The sequence below is a fragment of the Callorhinchus milii genome, unplaced genomic scaffold (genome assembly GCF_018977255.1).
Source record: "Callorhinchus milii isolate IMCB2004 unplaced genomic scaffold, IMCB_Cmil_1.0 Scaffold4, whole genome shotgun sequence".
Taxonomy (NCBI): Eukaryota; Metazoa; Chordata; class Chondrichthyes; order Chimaeriformes; family Callorhinchidae; genus Callorhinchus; species Callorhinchus milii.
The window spans coordinates 25,430,524-25,453,131 of NW_024704745.1; the positions used below are offsets into that span (position 1 = coordinate 25,430,524).

Here is a 22,608-nt window from a genome sequence, read left to right on the forward strand (position 1 = left end):
AAACGTTTCACGGAATATACTGTAAAGTGAATTGACTGTATATTTTGTAGGCAAAATGCAGCAGCCAGTGTCCCATGAACAGTCATGGATTGAGTCATCAAATTATTATTATTCTTTATTTTAATTTTTTTCCTTTTATTTTTATAAAGGGATTGTTACCCCCGGAAAAGCGATCTGCCAATCGACTAACAATCGGGTTCCTACTTACTGCTAGGTAAACAGAGGCCTGTGGACTAAGGAAAATTGCCTAACTTTCGCCCTGCCTGGGAATCAAACCCAGGTCCTCCCATTTGCAAGGCGAGTGCTCTAACCACTATGCTACAGGACTCCACTTAATGTCAAAATAAAGTAAAATTGCGCAAAACATTACATTCTTTTATTTTTTGTGCTCAAGCAGTTAAGCCTCAGTTACTGAACACTTGCTTTGACCCAGTGGGAGGCGTGAAACCCACATGTGGTCGAATCGCCTTGTGTCCATGAGCATAATCGTTGTGTGCTTAGGTCAGAAAACTAGATTAATGAACGGCATTCACTTTCGAACACACAGTGACCAAGTTCCCATTGCTTTCAGATATTTAAAGTTTTAGAAATATCAGGGCCTGCTAAGAAAGAAATCAATAATAGCTGAATGTTAGTCAGCATTAAAGAAATTACCCTCTTTGTCCCATTACATGCACAGAGATATATAAATGAATCCAAGGTAGTGTGCATTCAAACATTATGCAAATATACCTTACAAATATATTTGTACCTGTGTGGATCACAGTTACATATCATGCAAAGGATACCAATTGCATGCATGTCGTTACAGTCCTTTAAGACTCATAAAATCGCCAAGGCTTCTAATAAATATTCATCCTGTTTACTGTGATCATGTAAAAAAAATCAAAGATGCTAATTGCTACAGTTAGCTGAGGCAGTTGCAGAGCTGTGAATAAATAATGCATCTCTCTCTTATAAATGTCTGCAATAATTACAGGTTAAGATTTCATCAATCTGAGACATTGGCATAATATGCCTAATGTTAGAACCCAGAGGCTGTTTGTTTTATACTTTTATGAATCATACTGAAAGTAGGGAGTTGCACATAAAATTCATTGTGGGAGTTGTAATTGAAAGAAAAGATATTTTCCTGCTTCGTCAAAGGAATGAGATATAAATAGTAATAATAATAATCCTTATTTTCGATGAGCCTTTCATATCTGGGAGGATGTCTCAAAGTGATTCACAGGATTAGCTGTAGAGTACAGTGACAATATAAGGAGACTCCCTGCTGCACTAACATGTGATATATTGCACTCCCTTTGAAAACATGAATAACTTTTGACTCAGATCAATTCATAATAATAATAAATGTGATTCATATCATTTCTGTGATATTCGCAGTAGAATATTGAATGCAGCAAGTTCATCAAGTAATCAAGGTTTGGAAGGGTTAGAATAATAGATTAGATTGTAGTTAAATGAAACGAAACTCACTGGCACATGGAGCTGACTGGGAGAAAGCTGAACAGCATCTCAGAATGGAGTAGCCACTATTGTTATAAGAAGGAAACATGAAAGAGAAGAAAGCATGTTTTATAATCCATAGACATCAAATTGAGGTAATAGTTATGTGTGATGTGTTAATCAGCACTGGTGAAAGGGAAGAAAAATGAAGATGAATGCTCACTTGTTAAATCAGGCCAAGATGTGATGCACACTCAAATATTAACAATTTCTTATGCAAAATTAAGGAAAATATTTTGATGGGGAAATTTGATCATTTAAACCATTAATATAGAAAAAATGCCTGTCTGTCCTCTCTCCACAAGATACATTCATATTCTACTGGACAGATTCGAAATGGCTTCTTGCCTGTGTTGAGTGAAACACAGTAATCTGGGTGGAACAGGGTAGTGACATTGTTGTCTTCTCCAGATTTATTTGAACAGATAGCAATCCTAAAGGGAGCAGATGTCGTGAGTTGGTGACCATGAAACATTAACAGGTTGAAGTCCAATTTCGAACTCCGCTCACACTCCAGCAATGCCAATGCTGGTCAATATATCTGATGAAAGACGAAGCCGGTGATGGAGGAGTCATGGTCACTAAAACTATTCATGCCGAATTACTGGTCAAGCACTCACATAATCTTTTTGTGACTCGATTGTCGCCACTGCTAAACTAAACCATCTAACTGAGCACGAGAAGTGATCTGGCAAACTAATCAGGAAGTTAACCACTTGACCTTGGTTAACAAGTGAGACTTTATTTCCACTGGCAGTAGCAGAGGGGAAAGGGTAGGGAATACAATATCAATGTGTAAGCCCTGGAAGATGCATGTGTGTTGATGTAGGGTTGATGTATGATGAGGATTGGGTCAAGTTTGAATGTGATGCTTAATAATAATAATAATCCTTGCATTTGATATAGTGCATTTCACGTCTTCTAAACGTCCCAAAGCGCTTCACAGTATATACTGTAAAGTGAATTGACTGTATATTTGTGGGCAAACGCGGAGGCCAATTGCGCACAGCAATGTCCCACAAACAGTCATGGATTGAAAAATGACCAATTTATTATTGTTTTTTTTGGAGGGATTATTATGGTTTACTCCATCCCCCACAGACGAATTAAATAACCGACCGTCACTGAACAACAACAACACAAATTACATTTGCATAGCGACTTTTACGTCGGGAGGATATAGCACATTTCACATCTTAATAAGGAATCTGCTTAACAATTGTGTTCTCCTGTTAACTGGAAGTAAAGTGTGTCACGCTGAATACTAGACCCTTATTTTCATTAGTTTACTGAATGTAAGTTTTATTATTTTCTGTCCTTTAACTGTTTCCAATTTTGAAAATTAAAATACACTTGCAAAAGCATACACACATACGTATTGTGGAATCTGTCCCAAACATTGCTGAACTTTTCAGTACTGTTGTGGCACTGGGATTAGCAACCAGGTTACTGGAAGGATGTCAACCCCTCAGTTACTGCAATGGCAGATTGCCAGTGACAAACCTATTAGATACGTAATCCTAGCCAAGCTTTTCCAGCAGGGAAACCTAAAATGGTAGGATGCCAGAAGCTGTTTTTGTAATGGGCATAAATGGAAGTTTTTCTCTCAGGGAGAATACATTTTGAGATAATTTGATTTTGCATTCCTTCTGGGAGAATACTTTACATTGGAAGCTCCCTTTTAAAGTAAGACTGATTAACATGCCTCTATTTTTAAATGCTGTTTTCATTATCATGTTCATCAGCATGGAATTAGAGTGATGTGTGCACTTCTGTTCTTGAACTGTTTCTTTCTGCCATAAAGCAAACAAACATTGATGCCAAAATACAATCTTGCATTTTATATAAAATACAAGTCAATCAACTAAAGGGCCTCTTTGTCTCTCTGTGTCTTATTATTTCTCTGTAACTATGGAGTGAAAAATGTAGCATTTAAAAACGCATTTGGAGTTATCACATTTTTGTTTGTATTTTACACCTCTGGGCACTATTCTTTCTATACTTTACTCATGAGTAAAAATTCTGTTTAGTATTATGGATATCACCATTGGGATCTCAGTCACTGATGGATTTCTCTTTGAAAAAGACACTATGCATAACACTGAATATAATTTTTACCCCTCTATCTCTTTCTGTGGCTGTGTCAATCTCAATCTCTTAAACTGTCCTAATTGTTTTTTTCGTTTCTTTCCATATGTATATTTTTCTATCTCTGTACATGGTTTTGGGTCTGTGTGAATTTCCATGTGCCATTCCATGTGAATTTCTCTCTCTCTGGTCAAAATTCCAGTAGCCAAACAGTAATGGAATAAAGGGGTCTGTTGTGCCAAAAAAGCAATGGTGTGATATTTCTTCCTTTGACTGTTGCAGCCAATCTGTAGATGTTTTCAGAACAAAGCTCTAACCTCAGGTTAACAAGTGAAACAAGGTGCTAATCACATGTGGGACATGTCTACTGTATTCAATACAACATCTCATCTATGCTGTTCCAAAGAGTTGTATATGAGGAGTCCTGTAGCTCAGTGGTTAGAGCACTCGCCTCACAAGTGAGAGACCTGGGTTCGATTCTCGACAGGACGAAATGTTGGGCAGGTTTCCTTACTCCACATGCCTCTATTTAACCAACAGTAAGTAGGAACCCGGTTGTTAGTCAATTGGCAAGTCACTTTTCCGGATGTAATATTTTTTCAAAAAACAAATTGGTCACTCATTCCACAACTGTTTGTGGGTCACAGTTGGCTGCCAGCTTTTGCCCACAATATATAGTCAATTCACTACGTATATTTTGTGAAGCACTTTGAGATGTTTCGAAGATGTGATATGGCACTATATCAAACTAAAGGATTATTATTATTATATAGGCACGCATGACATCACAGATAAAAATACATAATTTATGAGTCTAAGATGACACTCCATTGCAGTGCTGGGAGGGTGTTGCATTATTGGAGGTGCCGTCCTTCAGTTGAGATAATAAACCAAGGTCCTGCCTGCCTGTTCAGGTGGATGTTAAAGGTCCCATGAGCCAAAAAGAGAAGGGAGTTTCTCCCGGTTCCTGGCCAACAATCAATGTGGGACATTACTGTGAGAAATTTGTCAGTCTGTTTGTCTACAAATACACGGTCATTCCACTTCACAGTATATCCTGTGAAGGACTTTTAGACATCCTTCTGACATGAAAGGCACTATAACAAATTCTAAGATTATTATTACAATATTGTAAAAGAAACCAAATGTATGAATATTTCTGTACCTTTCCAAAGGCATAGGTACTATATCCCCTAAAAGAGCCAACACCTCTCAGGAATTTCCTTCATTAAATCATCCCATTTATTTTGTTTAAGTCACAATATTACCACAGACATGTTAATTTATAGACCATTTATGTTGAGCACAGAATTTTGCCCGTTCTGTAATCTCTTTCTGTTCCCTTGAGTGTTTCTAACTCTATATCTTTTGTCATTTTTTCTTTCCTTATGCCTCTGCATTTGTATTTCTCCCTGTAACTACATGTACTTCTCCCTTTTTCTCTCTGCTTGAGATACAACAAAAAATATTTATTTTGCTCAAATTACAGACTCAGCAGTAAGCCTCTGTTTTTCTCATTTTTGTGCTACGCAAGAACTGACCACCCACAGACTCCCACACAGAGACTCCCACACATAAACAAACACAATAATCACTTAAATACAACCTTTTCAGAGGTAGCTTGGCAACAATGGACCTACTTTCATTAGCGTTATGTTAAAATAATAAATTGTTACTTGATTGTTAGAATCTTACTTGTTCTGAAAGGTCAAGTTCCTGCCCTAACACTACAGTCGTTACTTACCAAATTTATATCTTAATATTAAATTCTGGAAACAAATGGAAAGAGTCACAGAGAAAATAAGGGAGGTCCAAGCTGAAAGCAATGACTAACTTCTACAGATCTCAAAATGAACATGTTCAAAATGGTCATTCAAGCTGAGAAATGTTACAAATTGCTTATACATTAATGTTAAGTATTAACAAATGAATACACCAAGCCAAATGCATGTGTGGGTGAGTGTGTTTGTGTGAGTGTGAGAGAAAATGTGTGTGTGAGGGTGTGAGAGAGGGTATGAGTGAATGTGTGAGATTGCGTGTCTGAGAGCGAGAGTTTGACCCTCCAAGCACACACATAGACAAAGAAATTGGCAGTGTTTTCATAATGCATATGTATTTCACTTTGTTACATTGAACAATATCAATTACTATAATTTTCACTCCATATTTTCCAATGTTACAGGAACATCTGTTACAGTTTCCCCAAATATATTTAAAAACAAGTATCATAGACCATTTTGCATTAATAGGGTGGCCCAGGCGGACATTTGAGTGACAGCTTGGCTAAATTAGTAGCACTCTCATCTCTGAATCATAAGTTATTGGATTCAAGCCACCAGTCGGGACTTGGAACTCATGTGTGTCAGCCTGGCTCAGTGGTAGCCCTCTGCCCTCTGAGTCAGAAGGTTGTGGGTTCAAATCCCACGTTGGGACTTGAAATCACACAGTGTAAATTGACACAACAAGGTGATGCTAGGGTTGTGTTGCATTGTTGGAGGTGCTGTCCTTCAGATGAGATAATGAACTGAGGCCCTGTCTGCCTGTTCAGATGGACATTAAAGATCTGATGGCACTGTTCAAAAAGAGAAGGATAGTTCTCCCTGTGTCCTGGCCAACAATCCCCCAAATAATATTGGTCAGTCACTCAATGGCTGTTTGTGGGACGTTGTTGTGTGTATAATTGGTTGCTGAATTTTGCTCACAGAATACACAATCACACCACTTTATAGTATATCCTTTGATATGTTTCAAGACAACTTGACGACATATGACGCTACATCATATACAAAGATTATTATCATTATTTCTCTTGCTAACTAAGTATGTTCCACCATTATGACGATCTAACATTGTGCTCCATATTATTAGGCAATTCAACACAATGCAAAATATCGATATCAATGATTACAATTAATATTGCATTTAACTTGAGAATTTTATTAATATTGTTTTAAATATCTTGCTTGAATAGAGAATGAACCCAATGAGTGTAGTTATTCATTGAAGCAGCTGCGAGAATGGTAAGATCTTGTTATCTGTGTGACAAAAACAAGCTATCACGTACTGGAAAGCAAGCTGATCGCTATCCCCTTACTGGAACCTTGAGCAGTAGACAGCTATGAAAACACTGTTCACTGCGCTAAAGCGGTTCCTTTGGACCACAGTTAAACACTGATATCAGTAAATATATAAAATGATTTAGAGATAAAACAACAGCCGTTGGTGCTGTTCACTAACAGAGTGAAGTAATAATAAGGCGAGTGCTCTAACCACTGAGCTACAGGACTCCGGTCGTTTATTTGGTATATGGATGTATTTTCTGAGAAAGACTTAAAAAAACAAAGAAAGATATAGGTTCAATGAATGTACCCTTTATATTGCTGATTTAATTTATAGGCTTCTAAAGTGCAAGTGCGGTGCTAGGTATTAATGTCCAGCATAGCACTATAGTGGATCACGTGAAAAGGAAAGAAAAAATTAGATGAGATGAACATCAGGGAAAATTATTGTGATCCCACATGCAACAGCCCTTGGCTGCCCGGAATGTGCCTCGAGCATGGGACTGATATCATCACTGCATCAGGATGGCTGAAACTGACACATCATTGTCTTTTATTGAGAGCTTAATTAAAATTACATTTGCAGCTGCTCCATTTTGCCATATAAACTCGGAAGGTCCATAGATGCAAATCATATGTTATTGACGGTCAGCAGCAGGTGCATGTAACAGAAACTTGCTCTGTTTCCTGTTGAACTGAATGAGAGATGGGCTGATGGGGTGCAGTATGCTGATAATGTAGTGATAACCCAAATATGCCTCAAGCAAATTCTGCTTCCTTATGAAGAATACATGATCTAATAAGAGCATAGAATGCAAAACTGAGGCCGTTCATCACAACCAGAAATTCAGCCAGTATTGGCCAAGTTTACAATGATTAGGAATATAATGCTTTTAAGGGAAGAGGGCTAATGCTGAATCATTTGCATTGAGAATGCTCTAGTCCAGGATTACATTATTAATGGACTGAGTGCTTGAGTTGAAAAGGTTGCAGACAATGAGGTATTACTTATTTTTCTAGCTTGTAAATTACAAGCGTTTCGCCCACAAATATACAGTCAATTCACTTTACAGTATATTTTGTATGCGTTTTAAGACGTCTAGAAGACGTGATAAAGCACTATATCAAATGCATGAATTATTATTATTATTAAGTGTTAATTAAAAATATTCAGGCGTTCTGGGGAATCCTACAAAAATACCAAGTCACTACACTTTAGAGTAAATCCTGTGAAAGGCTTTGGGACTTCCTCTTGCCATGATTGGCGCTATAGACAAAAAAAACAAGAACTTGCCCTTATAGAGCACCCTCCACGCAGGGTAGCATCTCAGAACACTTAGCAGTGGCAGAGGCTGACTCTGGGATGGGGTGGAGAGGTGGCAATAAGCACAGTCTAAGAAGAAAGTTTTCAAGCAGCACTTGAAAAAGGTGAAAGAGGGTGCAAGGCGGAGGGATTGAGGGAGAGTGTTCCAGAATTTTGGGGCATAGTGGCTGAAAGCACGATCTCTGATGGTGGGGCGGAGGGTGCAAGGGATGAGCAGAAGGCCGGTGCCAGTCAAGTGGAGGTGCCGGGTGGTGGATTGGGGAGTGAGGAGGTTGGAGAGGTAGGGAGGTGCCAGAGAGTGAAGGGACTTGAACACGAGTGTGAGGATCTTGAAGTCGATCCGTTCAGTGATGGAGCTTGGCCAGAACTATACTAAAAACAAGCTATTAGTATTTTTTTAATAATCTTTACTCTTAAGAAACGGAACCATTTCTGCTGATGTGATGGCTAATGTGAGGGCACTTTGAAAGCAACAATGACATGAGTCCTATTTTTACTACAAATTGCCTTCTATCAAGAATGTAAACTAATGACATATCTGAACTCAGGCAACTTTCTGTTCATTATTATATTCCATATTCCAGACCAGTACATTGACACAGACTTGAATAGATATTGATGTGCAGACATATGCTGTTTCAAGACCACCTGAACAGTCAGATGCGAGGATTATTATTATTACTGCTGTATAATAATAATAATAATAATCCTTGCATTTGATATAGCGCTTTTCACGTCGGGAGAATGTCCCAAAGCGCTTCACAGAATATACTGTTAAGTGAATTGACTGTATATTTGTGGGCGAATGCAGCAGCCAATTGCGCACAGCAATGTCCCACAAACAGTCGTAGATAGAAAATGACCAATTTATTATTGTTTTTGGTTTTGGAGGGATTATTATTAGGCTCTGTGTGGAGTAAGGAAACTTGCCCAAGGTTTCGCCCTGCCTGGAATTGAACTCAGGTCTCTCGCTTGCCAAGCGAGTGCTCTAACCACTGAGCTACAGGACTCCACTGAGCTACAGGACTCCACTGTAGCTCATGATACTATGTAGATTATGAGCTACATGGTATTACCCGAGCATAAAACTTACAGGTATGGGGGAAGGTTAGCAACTGCAATAGAAAGGCAGCATCTAGACGTGAAGCTTTTTGGATGAGCAATATACTTTATTCCTAATATTGATGACTAAACTGAAACAGTCACTGAGCAAGAAAGTCTTAAAGCACAGAAATCACAGCACACTGAGAGTTCTGAAGATCACACAAGGCAAAGTGAATCACTTGCTTAGACTACCCCACAAATAGCACACAGTCACATCTATAAAGGGTGTAATTTGTACTGACTCATGAATTTTTACACTGGCCTGTATATATTTTCAAGTGTCAACAGAATTGATATGTCAGTTATGTCATTATCTTATTAATTAAAAGTGGAATTATTTGAGATGACTTGACTTTTCTGTTTGTGAAGTTAGTTATCAAAGTTGTTTGAGCTGATTGATGTGAGCTTCCATCTTTCCTACATTGAGCCGAAGAAAGTTGAAGCTCATCGAAGACATGATGTCTGAGTGGCAGGCAGTCAAAATATTAGTGGATCTAGAATCAAGGGTAGATGTAGAGACGTAGATTTGAATGTCACCCATGTACATGTTAAAATCAATCCAGTGTTTTCTGATAAATTCACCCAATTAGGAAGTATTTATAATAATAATAATTCTTGCATTTGATATAGCACACCTTTGAGACGTCTCAAAGCACTTCACAGAATGACTGTATATCTTGTGGGAGAAAGTGAATTGAGTGCATATTTGTGGCCGAAATTATTTATTATTGAAATAAGGAAGAACAGGGACCTGAGGATAAAGCTGTGAAGTACACTCCACGTGATGTGCAAGAGCTGGAGAAGCCATTGGAGCAAATAAAGTGGAGGTGATGAGCTGCACTGATGTTTGCCCTCCAATAGCCTATATTACAAAGTGTTGAGCCACTAATCTGTGCTAGTAAGGGTGAAAATCAGTGTGTAAAGACAGTTTCCATTCTTAGGCAGCTTCTTGCAACCAGCTGCAGAGAGGCATTGGTAAAGTCTTACATACTGAGACCCCAGAAAAAGAGAGCAGAGTTAAACGCTTTAAACAATTACATAAATCCCCACTGTAAGCTCTCTGATTCTGAGTAAAGGATTTACATATAATTCAGTCTGTGGCAAGTGTACTTTCTGGACTGGTTCTGAAATAGACTGAATTAGGTTTTAGATTCGAAGACAAATTACCCTAAAGGCATGTATTTACTATGCCAAATTTGAGAAAGTGTCTCACCATGTCCAGACAGATATTTCAAATACTGTCTTGATATTCTTGAGGCGAAAACAACAACTTGCATTTGTACGCACCCTTCACGCAGGTAGCATCCAACAGCACTAAAATAATCAAAGATTCACTTATAAAACATATACCCGCTGAACCCATTTTGGTGCTGCTCCTATGTGAAAAGATACTTGATTTATTGTTTTTTTTATTCATTCGTCCCTTCACTTCTTTCCTCTTACCCCTTCTTTTCTCAAGCCGACAGCTCATACTGGATTATGATTCTACAGGTGGTCGAAAGGCTGTTAACCATGCGGCTCATCACAGACAAGTCTAATCCTGTCTTTATCTAATGTCCACAGATCTGCACATCCCATGGCAAAGCTTAACTGTTTTATTCCTTTCTTATACTAGGGTCACTGATGTTGAATTTAGTGCCATCGATTCTATTCTTACTCTGCTGGGATCAACTGATTCAGCACAGAGCTGAGATTAAATCTTGCATTCTCCTGATCTATATGGCTGTGTATCACGCATTTGTCTGTTGAATTATCAGATGAATGGGAAAGGGGGTGAAGGGAGCTATGAGTATGTTCTTTTTAAAAGTAAAATGCAGCAACAAAAAAATGTGCCATCAGACCAGAAAAATACTCTCCTCTCTTCTAATGGAAATATGGGCTCTTTAATCTCCACTTGAACGTCATTTTAATGTTTTATCTGAAGGGTGACACCACGGACAATCCAGTGGTCTCCCACCTCTCTGTCTTTCTTTCCCTCCCACCACCACTTTCTCTATCTTCCCTTGTCTTATTCTTTCCCCCATTACATTTTGTTTTAATTTGACACATAGTTTCCTTGTTCATCCAAATTATTAAAAAATTAAATTAATTATCTACTCATCTCATTTTTGTTGAGCGGATGTTGCTGATTTAAATTAACAATAACAATCATTTTATTTCTAATTAATCTCATTCCTTAAAGCATTTTGGGGGTTACTTTCAATTGAAAGTTGCTGTGTAATTGTAACATGTTGCTCTTTGCTTTCGTTAGATGAAAATTCAAATTGTAACACCTTATAATAATAATAAAAATAATCCTTGCATTTGATAGAGCGCTTTTCACGTCTTCTAGAAAAGAAAAGAAAAAAAAATGAGGTAATCCTTCAAGTGCTCTTTAATGTATTTCAGGAAAATTCATATGTAACCTCCCCACTTCCATATTGGTGTTCCGTATTTTTAAAATTCTTAAATACATATTTAATTTTGAAGTCTGTTTTCTGTAAATTTCTTTTAAGAGAACTTACTATAGGATGTGTGTCAGATAGGCTCAGTTGATAGCACTCTCACCTCCGCGTCAGAAGAATGTGGCTTCAAGCCCATATGAGGGCTTTGAACTTGCATAGTCTAAGCTGACATTTGCATAGTCTAAGTTGACACAAGCTTGGGGTATGTTGCCTTGGAACATCCTCCCGACGTGAAAGGCGCTATACAAATGTAATCTTGTTGTTGTTGTTCTTGCATTGTCAGAGGTGCCGTCCTTTGCATGAGACATTAAGCCAAGGTCCCGTCTGCCTGCTCAGGTGGACATTAAATATCTTATGCCACAACTCAAATAATAGAAGGTGTTTTCACTTTCTGTGTCCTGGCCAAGAATCCCCCAAATAAAATGGGTCATTCATTTCATGGTTATTTGAGGAACATTGCTATAAAAAACTTGGCTGTCATTCACAAAATGCACAGTCATTCCATTTCAGAGTAATCCTTTGAAGCTCTTTGGGATGCCCTCCTGATGTGAAAGGCGCAATACCAAATGCATGGATTATTAGTTAAAGTTGACTTCAAGTTAGGACTGAATTCAATAATTTGCCAAATATTTTACGTACTAAATCGATACAAAAATAGAATGAATCTACTACAACAACCACAAAATTACATTTGTAAAGCTCCTTTCACGTTGAGAGGATCAGGACTCGAGTGTGGGGATGCAGGGTTGGGATGAGGGAGGGCAGAGAGGGCAGCTGAAGGCACAGTCGAAAAGGAGGGTCTTGAGTCATGCCTTGAAGGAGGCAATGGAGGGAGCAAGGCAAAGGGATTGTGGGATGGAATTCCAAAGGGTGGGGGCAGAGAGGCTGAAAACCCAGCCGCCGATGGTAGGGTGGGTCGGGAGGGAGACAGGTCGGAGACTGCTGAACCGAGGGAATGGACAGGTTGCTTGGGGGTTAGCAGGTCAGAGAGGTAGGAGGGTCAAGTCTGTGGAGGGCCTTCAAAGTAAGGACAAGGATTTTCAATTCTATCCTCTGAGCGATGGGGAGCCAGTGGAGCTGGGCGAGGGTGGGGGTGATGGGGTCATGGAGCCTGGTACGGGAGAGAATACGAGCTGCAGAGTTCTGGACTATCTGCAGCTTGTGGAGGGAAGAGTTGGGGTGGCCAACAAGGAGGAAGTTTCCGTAATTGAGCCTTGAGGTGATGAATGTATGTATGAGGGCTTCGGCGGCCTGAGGGGTGAGGCAGTGGTGGACTCGGGCAATATTGTGGAGGTGGGGGAAGGCTGAGTGGGTCATGGCATGGATATAAGGGAGAAAGGACAGTTGAGAGTCGAAGAAGACGCTCAGGTTCCTGACTGGCTTGGTGAGGTGGAATGTGCAACCATGGATGTTGATACTGCCAGTGTCTGAGATACAGAGGAGTTAGTGCGAGCCAATCAGGGGACCTCAGTCTTGCTGACATTCAGCTGTAGAAAATTTGCTCTCATCCATGACTTGATGTCTGACAGACAGTCTGTCAGGACATCAGTTGTCCTGGAATCGAGAATGGAGGCAGAGAGATGGAGTTGTGTGTCATCTGTGTACATGTGGAAGTTGATCCCATGTTTGTGGATGATGTCACCAAGGGGGAGCATGTAGAGATTGAAGAGGAGAGGACCAAGGACAGAGCCCTGAGGAATAGCACACAAGACTGTGCGGGGCCTGGAAGAGAAACCGTTAGCGTTGACAAATTGGAAATGGTGTGAGAGATAAGACCTGAACCATTCAAGGACAGAACCTTGAAGGTTGAGGTGAGAGGAGATGCAGTGGAGGAGGATGGAGTGGTCCACAGTATCGAAGGCAGCAGAGAGTTTGAGGAGGACGAGGAGGCAGAGGGAGCTCTGGTCACAGATGGACAGGATGTCGTTTGTCAACATGAGCAGAGCAGTTTCCATACTATGAACAGCACGGATACCCGATTGGAGGGGCTCGTGAAGGGAGTGGTAGGAGAGGAAGGAGTGAAGCTTGGAAGCAACGACTCTTTCAAGGACCTTGAAAAGAAACAAGAAATTGGAGATGGGCCATTAGTTAGAAAGCAGGGATGGGTCCAGGGAAGGCTTTTTCAGGATGGGTGTGATCATAGCTGTTTTTAGGGAGATGGGAATGATGCCAGATGATAGGGAGAGATTGATGATGTTGGAGATTAGAGGTGCGAGGAGGTGGAGCTGAGAGGTAAGGAGAGAGGTGGGGATGGGGTCAAAGGAGCAGGTGGTGTGTTTCATGCTGGATATGGTGGTGATGAGAGAGGAGGGGGAGACAGGTTTGAAGATGTGGAGGGAGGGATGGGTAATGGTTGGAGTGTGGGGGAGAGATGGGGAGGAAGTGGCTGTTGGAAGGTGGAGGCAGCTGAACGGATTCTCTCGATTTTGGACTCTAGAAATTCTGGTATCTCCTCACAGTCAGAGCTTGAGGAGAGAATGGGCGAGGTGTGGGAGGGTAGACAGAGAAGCCAGTTGGTGGTGGAGAATTGGAGCCTAGAGTTGTCATCCAAAGGAACATTGCAGTTGAAGTGTTGGGGTAGAGAAGAATAAGATGGATTGTTGAGGGAGCAGAGAAGGAATAATAAAGAGAAAATATTTTTGTGTGGAGCAAATTGTAAGTGTAATTTTCCTATGTATGGAGGAATTCATGTGATATTCTGAATCTGCTATTACGTGTCATGAGTAGAATCAAGGAAGTCTTACCTGTAATGATATCTACCACCCTGCTGGCCTCGTCATAATTTATTGAGTGTCATCTCACTAAATAGTCAATTTACTGGGATAGACCTAGATAGATCTCCTTCAAAGGTCTGGTCACTTTTGTGCAAAATACAGGTTAAATGGTTTCTGATAGGATTTTTCTGGTCTATATTGCATTTTGAATCAATCCATGTGTTGTCCAGTACATCATATTAAGATATTTTGCTTTCTTTCAGATCTTGCATCTGACAATATTGCAATATTTTAGCTGACGTACCTTGCTCAGGTCTTTTTAAGATGATAATTCACAATCCATTCCTTGCCCAGGGAACCACCACTGATCTGACTAGCTGCCAAAACAATTTATAAAATACCAGAAGGAATAGTCCTGGCCTTGTCTGTCTTGTGGGCGTGAGCCAAATTCTCCATCGGGCTGTTTGAAAACATGTTGGCTTTGATGCAGAAGGAAAGTGATGGATGTATTATTCATTCAGTTAAACACTAAAACAGTGACACTAACAGGCACATTTGAAAAAAAATCTAAAATAACAACTTTTTTTGCTGGAGTGGACCAATGCTCCATGGGAACGTGTTCTGTGAGCCATCTGCTCCCATCCTCATTCATCTTTTTTTGGTTAGATTTACATTACGGAATGATCGCCAGAAGGAACTTGAATTCAGTCCTTCTCACAATTCATAGCAATTCCTGATAACACCACTGTCAGGAAATGTCAACAGAAAAATAATATTTCCTCTTATATTACATTGGGTTATATTGTAATATTAGAAAACGTTGCTTAGGTACATAGAAACAGGAGCTAGAAGGAGCCTGTTTAGCTATCAAGTCTACTCTGGCGGTTTATTAGATAATGGTAGATCTTGAAATACCATTTTCTTGGCTTTTTTCCATATCCTTTGAAACACTTACTTCACGAGAATCTATCTATTTCCCTTCTTAGTATTGCAATTGATTTTGACAGTAGCCTTCTAGAACAGTACTTTATTCAGTCTCACAGTCTTCTGTGTGAATAAATATTTGATAATGCCATCCAATCCATTCTTCCCCAGCTAACCAAATTACATATAAGGGATCTATAAATATAAATTATCCTAAAATGTCCTGAACTTCAGGTGTGACATTAATTCAAGGGCCTGTCTACCACTTTAATTGGATGTTAAAAATCCCACTGTACTATTTGAAAAGAGAAGGCAGTTTCGCCTGGTGTCCTGATCAACAATCTCCAACCCCCAACTCCATTCACTTCATGGAGGTTTGTGGAACATGCTGTGTGCAAACTGACTGCTGTGTTTACCTCCTGACGTGAAAGGCGCTATATCAAATGCAAGGATTATTATTAAGGATGACCATAACATCTTGAAACATTTCACAAGTAATTCATATAAAATATAGTTCTCACACACAATACACTTTACAGTATATCCTGGGAAGTGCTTTGAGACGTCTCAATAATATAATAATAATAATAATCCTTGCATTTGATATAGCACTTTTCACGTCTTCTAGACGTCGCCAAGCGCTTCACAGAATACATCCGAAATGCAGCAGCCAATTGCACACAGCAGTGTCCCACAAACAGTCTTGGATTGAAATAACCAATTTTTTTTGATGGATTATCAGGCGTGTGGAGTAAGGAAACTTGCCCAAGGTTTCACTCTGCTGGGAATCGAACCCAGGTCTCTCAATTGCAAAGCGAGCGCTCTAACCACTGAGCTACTGGACTCCACGTGCTTAAAAGTAGTTTGCTGGATGGGTTGAGGTTAGCTTCTGATTGCAATTCCTATTTTTCTGGGAAGGTGTTCACTCCTCTAAGATAATGAGCAATCAGGTCCTTGAACGTAGATTAGGCATGATTAGGCTCTATATCAAGGATTACTATTATAACTGTTTTAATTGACAAAGTCCCACAAACACTCATGAGGTGAATGACCAAGTAATCTGGACGATTATTGATGAGGACACTTTTTTTGCCAAATCTTGCAATGTCATAGAATCAGTAAAGTCCACCTGAGGGCAAACAGAAGAGGTTTTAACATCTCATTTGGATGACAAGATCCTAGGTTCACAGACCAGCACATGGATAATGCGCTGGAGTGTTAACCTAGAGCTCACATTCATAACCTACTGACCCAAAGCCACGAGTGCTGCCAATTGAGGTAAACTGCCATTACAGAAAACAGGGCATAAAGCAAATACCCCATTAGCAACTACATTGACATCAGTGAACACACTGAAGACTTAAAGTGACTAATTATACCTATGCCTTCAATTATAGTGATGGTACTCTCTACAGTACAGCACTTTCTATGATATCATTGCACTCCTTCCATCTTTAGTTTATTTGAATGGGGTAGTGTGTCTGTGGGTAAGTAGTATTGCAGTTAAGAACTGTCCATAATGTTTCTTCAGATGTTGCTCACATCTCACCAGTTCTGGCCAGGCTCCACTGACTCCCCATCACTGAACGGATCGACTTCAAGATCCTCACTCTCGTGTTCAAATCCATTCACTCTCTGGCACCTCCCTAACTCTCCAACCTCCTCACTCCCCAATCCACCATCTGGTGCCTCTGCTCGACTGGCATCGGCCTCCTGCTCATCCCTCACATGCTCCGCCCCACCATTGGAGGTCGTATTTTGAGCCACTATGCCCCCAAAACTCTGGAACACTCTCCCTCAATCCTTCCATCTTGCCCCCTCTCTCCACTCTTTTAAGTCCCGTCTGAAAACTTTTCTGATCGACCGTGCTTTCAGCCACCTCCTCCCTCCCCCGGCTCAGAGTCAGGCTCCGCCACTGTTAAGCGCTCTGAGATGCTACCCTGCATGGAGGGCCCTCTATAAGTGCAAGTTGATGTTGTTGTTGCTCCACAAAGGAGCTATGTAAAAAAATAGTAAAATATTAAACTTGTAAGAGGTTTTCAGACAGGAGCATTCCGTATAAATAAATATTTCTTTTGTTCATTTTTTTCTGTTGAATAATCATTTTCTTTCTCCTAGAAGCAAAATTCATATTTTTTATTTATCTCACTCTTTATCCACAAAATACCCAGTCACTCCACTTTACAGTACGTCCTGTGAAGGGCTTTGAGACATCCTCCTAAAGTAAAATGTGCTATATCAAACATAATGATTATCATTATAATATGTCTGTCTTTTCAGGTGGATGATAAAATTCCCATGGCACTATTCGAAAAGAGAAGGGAATTTTTCCCGGTGTCCTGGCCAACAATCTGCCAAATAAAATTGATCATTCATGCCACAGCTTTTAGTGGGATATTGCTGTGTTGAAATGATCTGTTGAGTTCACCCACACAATATACAATCACTACACTCTTTCTTTTAGATTTTACAACCGACAACATTGCAATATTTTAGCTGATGTACCCTGCTCAGGTCTTTTAAAACTGGTAAGTAAATCCTGTGACGTATTTGGAGACATTTGATGATGTGATGAGGTGCTATCTTTGCACACAAAACACAGTTACTCCACTTTACAGTACATCCTATGAAATCCTTGCAATTGGTATAACACCTTTCAGGTAAGGAGGACATCCTTCTGATATGAAAGACATTATACCAATTGCAAGGATTATTATTACTGTATCAAATTGTGCATGTATGCTAACAGTAATGATTGATTGCAGTTAAAAGTTTCATGAAAAAGACCAAGTGGAATCTTTTAAACTTAAAAAAATTACTCTCCATGAGGTGGTATTGCATCAGTTGTGATAATTCAGATTGGACTCAGGTTAGCAAACTCAAACTAGAGTTCAATGTTTTGCCATTGAACTGACAAAACAATTATATTGGCACAGCAACTACAATGTAACTGGCCTGTCATTCACAGATCTCTACTGCTGTCACCCCTCTGTCACCACTGTCCTTTCATGGCATAGGTTCATTCCACTCAATGTAATGTGTTATACAACATTATAATAATAATAATAATAATAATTTGTATTTGCTATAGCACCTTTCACGTTGGAAGCACATCCCAAAGCAAATCACAAGATTTACTGTGAAATGGAGTGACTGTGTATTTGTAGGCAGCAGCATAACTGCTCACAACAATGTCCCAAAAGACAGCCATGAAACAAATAATTAATTTGATTTGGAGGATTGTTGACCAGGACACCAAAAGAAACTCTCTTGCCTTTTTGAATAGTGCTATGGGATCTTTAATATCCATCTAACCAGGCAGACAGTTTAACAGCTTATCCAAGGATTGTACCTCCAACAAAGTGACCCTCCCCACCCACCAGCACTGCATTGGAGTTTCACCTTAGACTATGAGAGTTCACAACCTTCTGACTCAGAGGTGAGAATGCTACAACTGAGCCAGGCTGACACATTATGGGTAAATAGTAAATAGGTAATCACAGGGCACACATTAAGGATAATCTCAAAAATATTTAAAGAGATATTAGAAACATTTTTTTGCACTGAGAGTGGTTAAAATGTTAAATCCTCTGTTACAAATCAATGTTGAAGCAAAGTCTGTAGGTTATTTTAAAAGGGATTTAGATGGATGCTTGAAAAAAAGAGGAATAATTGAATAGTGCCAGGAGCAGTGGGATTAGACTGGATGGCGCATGTGGAAAAAAACATTAGTATAGGCTTAATAGGCCAAATCGCCTCTCTCTGCTGTAACTCTGCAGCTCATGTCCTCTCCTGCACCAGGCTCTGTGACCCTATCACCCCCATCCTCGGCCAGCTCCAGTGCTCCCCATCCCCCAGAGGATAGAGTTCAAAATCCTTGTCCTCACCTTCAAGGCCCTCCATAGCCTTGCTCCTTCCTATCTCTGTGACCTGGTAACCCCATATCAACCTGTCCCCTCCCTGGGCTCAGCAGGCTGTGGCCTTCTCCATGTTCCCCCGTCTGGCCTATCCCACTATTGGCGATCAGGCCTTCAGCCTCTCTCCCCCACTGTTTGGAACTCCATCCCACCGTCCCTTCATCTCACTCCCTCCCTTGCCTCCTTCAAGGGATGTCCGCTTGACATGAAAGGCCAATACAACTGTATTGTAACATTGTACGATTCTGTGTTATGAAAATTGTGACCTGTTTTATGTTAATTAACATTTTGTTAATTACACCATTGAAAAATTTGCCCTGTTTATAACTAAAGATGTTGACTGATTTCTCGCCCCCCTCCTCACCACACACACACACTTTCATGATTGTTGGGCCCCAAACCGGCCAATTTTGACAATGAATTGGTTAATAAGATACAGACTTAACAAAGAAACTCAAAGTAAAAGTAGCTGAGGGTGTAAAGTTTTGGCCTCCTGCTGTCATCAGAGTAGAACTTTCAATGATTAGCGTAAGAGATCAGCCTTGTGATTCTGTACTAGTCTTTTCAGAACATGATGTGATTTGTCATATACATCATTTAATATAACTAAGTATCCTGTGTAAATGATGATGTTACATAGAGCTACAGTGGAAAGGTGCTGGCAGTCTATCACTCCTTACTGAACATCCAAGAAGCAGGAACAGGGCAATGCTCCAATATTAAAGGGCATTCAAATTATTTTGGAAGCCAGGTAGTCTGCAGGTCAAGTGTACCTTGTTGAGAATCCAATACATTGTGCAATTTGTCTGGTGTACTTCATTCATTCTTTAGTTAATCTGCTCAACCCCATATTGGTTAGAAACCTGCAATACTCCTCCTGCCTTAGTACCTGGGGAAGATCTCTCGCATTATCAATGCACTATCAAACTGCAGACAGTTCTATTTTAGCTAATGTGAGCTTGCTGGTATGCGCTGATATGTAGAGGTCTAAAATACAATATTCACAAACTAGATTTGTATGTTAATTGGAAATATTAGATTGTAGAATTGAGCTCATGAGCAAAACTTTGCTTGAGAATTGGTAGAACTTATAAGGAGTAAAAATAGATACATAGGTAGGTAGATGGGTAAGTCAGCACTTTGGGACATCCTCCCGATGTGAAAGGCGCTCTATAAATGTAATTTTGTTGTTGTTGTTGCCGTTAGTTGGTCAGTAGGTGGATAAAAATGGAAAACTGGGTGGTGCAGTGCATTCTTCTGAAGTTGGGATGAAGGTAGCTTGTTAGGTCAGAGGATACTTTATTCTGCACATAACTACACTTCACCTCTATCCCTGTTTTCACAACTCTTCTAAAAACCTATTACTTGACCTGCACTTTCAGTGTTCTTCCTCCTACCCTCTTCCCACCCCAATTGGTGATCCACACCATCCCTGTCATGGGCTTCAATACATTTTCTTCTGCTTAAGGTGCTATATAAGTGCTGCATGAGTGCTTGACATTGACAACTGGAAAGTGCTCCATTTATTAGCGCTGACATCTGTCATTTTAAAGAAAATAATCTTAATGAACACAAGTCTCTTCAGTGGGATTGCTTGAGATGTTAGAGATTCACCACCACCCTGAGTGACAGAGCCCAGTTGTATCTCCAGAGATATGTTATGAATCAGTAATGGAAGATAAGTACTTACACAGAGCACTGTTATACAGTGAGGTACAACAGATAGTAACACAGGGTAAGAAAATCCCTTGATATATCGGCACCTTGAAGTGAAAAGAGTTGCTTTGAACATCTGGGAGATTTCAGCTGTTCAAAATAAATCCTGTGAACAACTATGAGGGCCTCAGGTAAATTATTGAATTACAAATAAAAATACATTTTACATGAGGATGCAATTTTTAGTCCCTTGAATTTATTTGTACAAGGAGTAAAATATTATCTTGCACCATCACGATATCTCATTGGACTGCGTTCTCATCCTTCCGACATGAAAAGCACAAGATAAATGTAAATTTGTACTGTATTATTATCATAAAATTATCAGCTTTTTTTTAGCATTCAACAGATGACTAAGACTTCAAAAAAATATTTTTTAGAAGCCCAATCTCTTTTATTAAACTGCTAAACCATATTTGCTTGTTTCCATCAGGTATGTAATATAACTAGATGCAAATGAAGGGTGTATTAGCAGTTTCTTTATTTGTCAATCCAATGATCCACCACTCTAAACCACATACCTTGTCCCACTCCCAGTGTGCTTTTGTATTTCCTGCCCTTCTTATTGGCTCTTTTGTTAATTGTCAATTTACTCTTAAAAGAGTATATCCAACAAGATCCATTCCCTCTGTGCACAGAAACAATATGCTGGATGTTAGCAGTTTCTTTCTAAAGTATCATGGAGATCTGCTGAGATGAATCAACACTATATCAATGAAAAGCTTTAATTTATTGCAGTAGGATGTGCAGTGTGTATGACTTCCTTCCTCATTGCTTTATTGGTGTCCTGAATGCAAATTTTTTATCTGCTATTTAGGGAAATTTACTAATTTGTATCCTTTATAATTTACATTGTTTTAAATTTATGTGATATAACAATAAACTAGTTTTTTTTCTAATTTTTATTTAGCTTCATAGAACAAACGTGTGAAAAGAGAAACCGTGTGACAGGGCAATATACCTGAAACAACTGTGTCACATTGCTGTATTTTAAACGTTATGTGACACTACCTTGCCAACCCAAGTTGGCCTGCAGCAGAACAGTCTTATAGATTAAGATCAGCCGTACTTTTAGGAAAATTCAACATCAGACAATGAGTTAAATATGCACCATTTGCTTTGTAGAATTTGAAGAGCCCGCTGTGGTTTAGAAAAGATTTACTTTTGTAACCCCCCCTCCCCGAGGACTCATTCTTACTTCTTCGCAGATGGATGCCTGCTCACACTAACACAATCACACAGAGACTGACACACAAAACACTGCAGCCGTGCTCCAGCTGTGCCAACTTAACTGGCTGCACCACTGCTTGCAGCTTTGATGATGGTTGGACTAACACCAGAGCTTTTTGTTTACTACTTTGAAGTGAAAGGAAACAAACAATCAAAACGGTTGACATCTTTTCTTAGGGGCACAAACACCTTCTGCGGTTATTCATCAGCTCGTTTTGCACTTTCGTGTTCTCTGAACAGACTCGTGAGTTAAGGCTGCTATCTGTAGGTAAGCACTGCATGCACACATAGGACTAGTGTAATATTACACTGTTCTGACATCAACACATTGTAAATAGCTGAGCTCATTATCGCTTAAATCATTAGATTATTTAGACTGACTATATTTGGACATGCTTGACTAGCTGACTTGTGACTGCATTCCCCTCATGCTCTCTATGTGGTGGAGGGGGGGTTGAAGAGGAGTTGGGAGTAAGTCAATTTCCAACTTCGGTCTTTGAATCAATACTAACTGCATTTGATGACTTCACATACCTGTGATGAGAAGCTGACTAATTCTCTTCCCAAACACATGCCAAA

General features: G+C 39.7%; 1 non-coding gene across 1 annotated transcript; it reads right to left on the reverse strand.

The window, feature by feature from the left end:
• Positions 1 to 8,918: 8,918 nt before the first annotated feature.
• trnaa-ggc lies at positions 8,919 to 8,990 on the reverse strand. The gene has a single exon. It is a non-coding gene; the product is annotated as a tRNA-Ala (tRNA).
• Between the last annotated feature and the right edge of the window lie 13,618 nt (positions 8,991 to 22,608).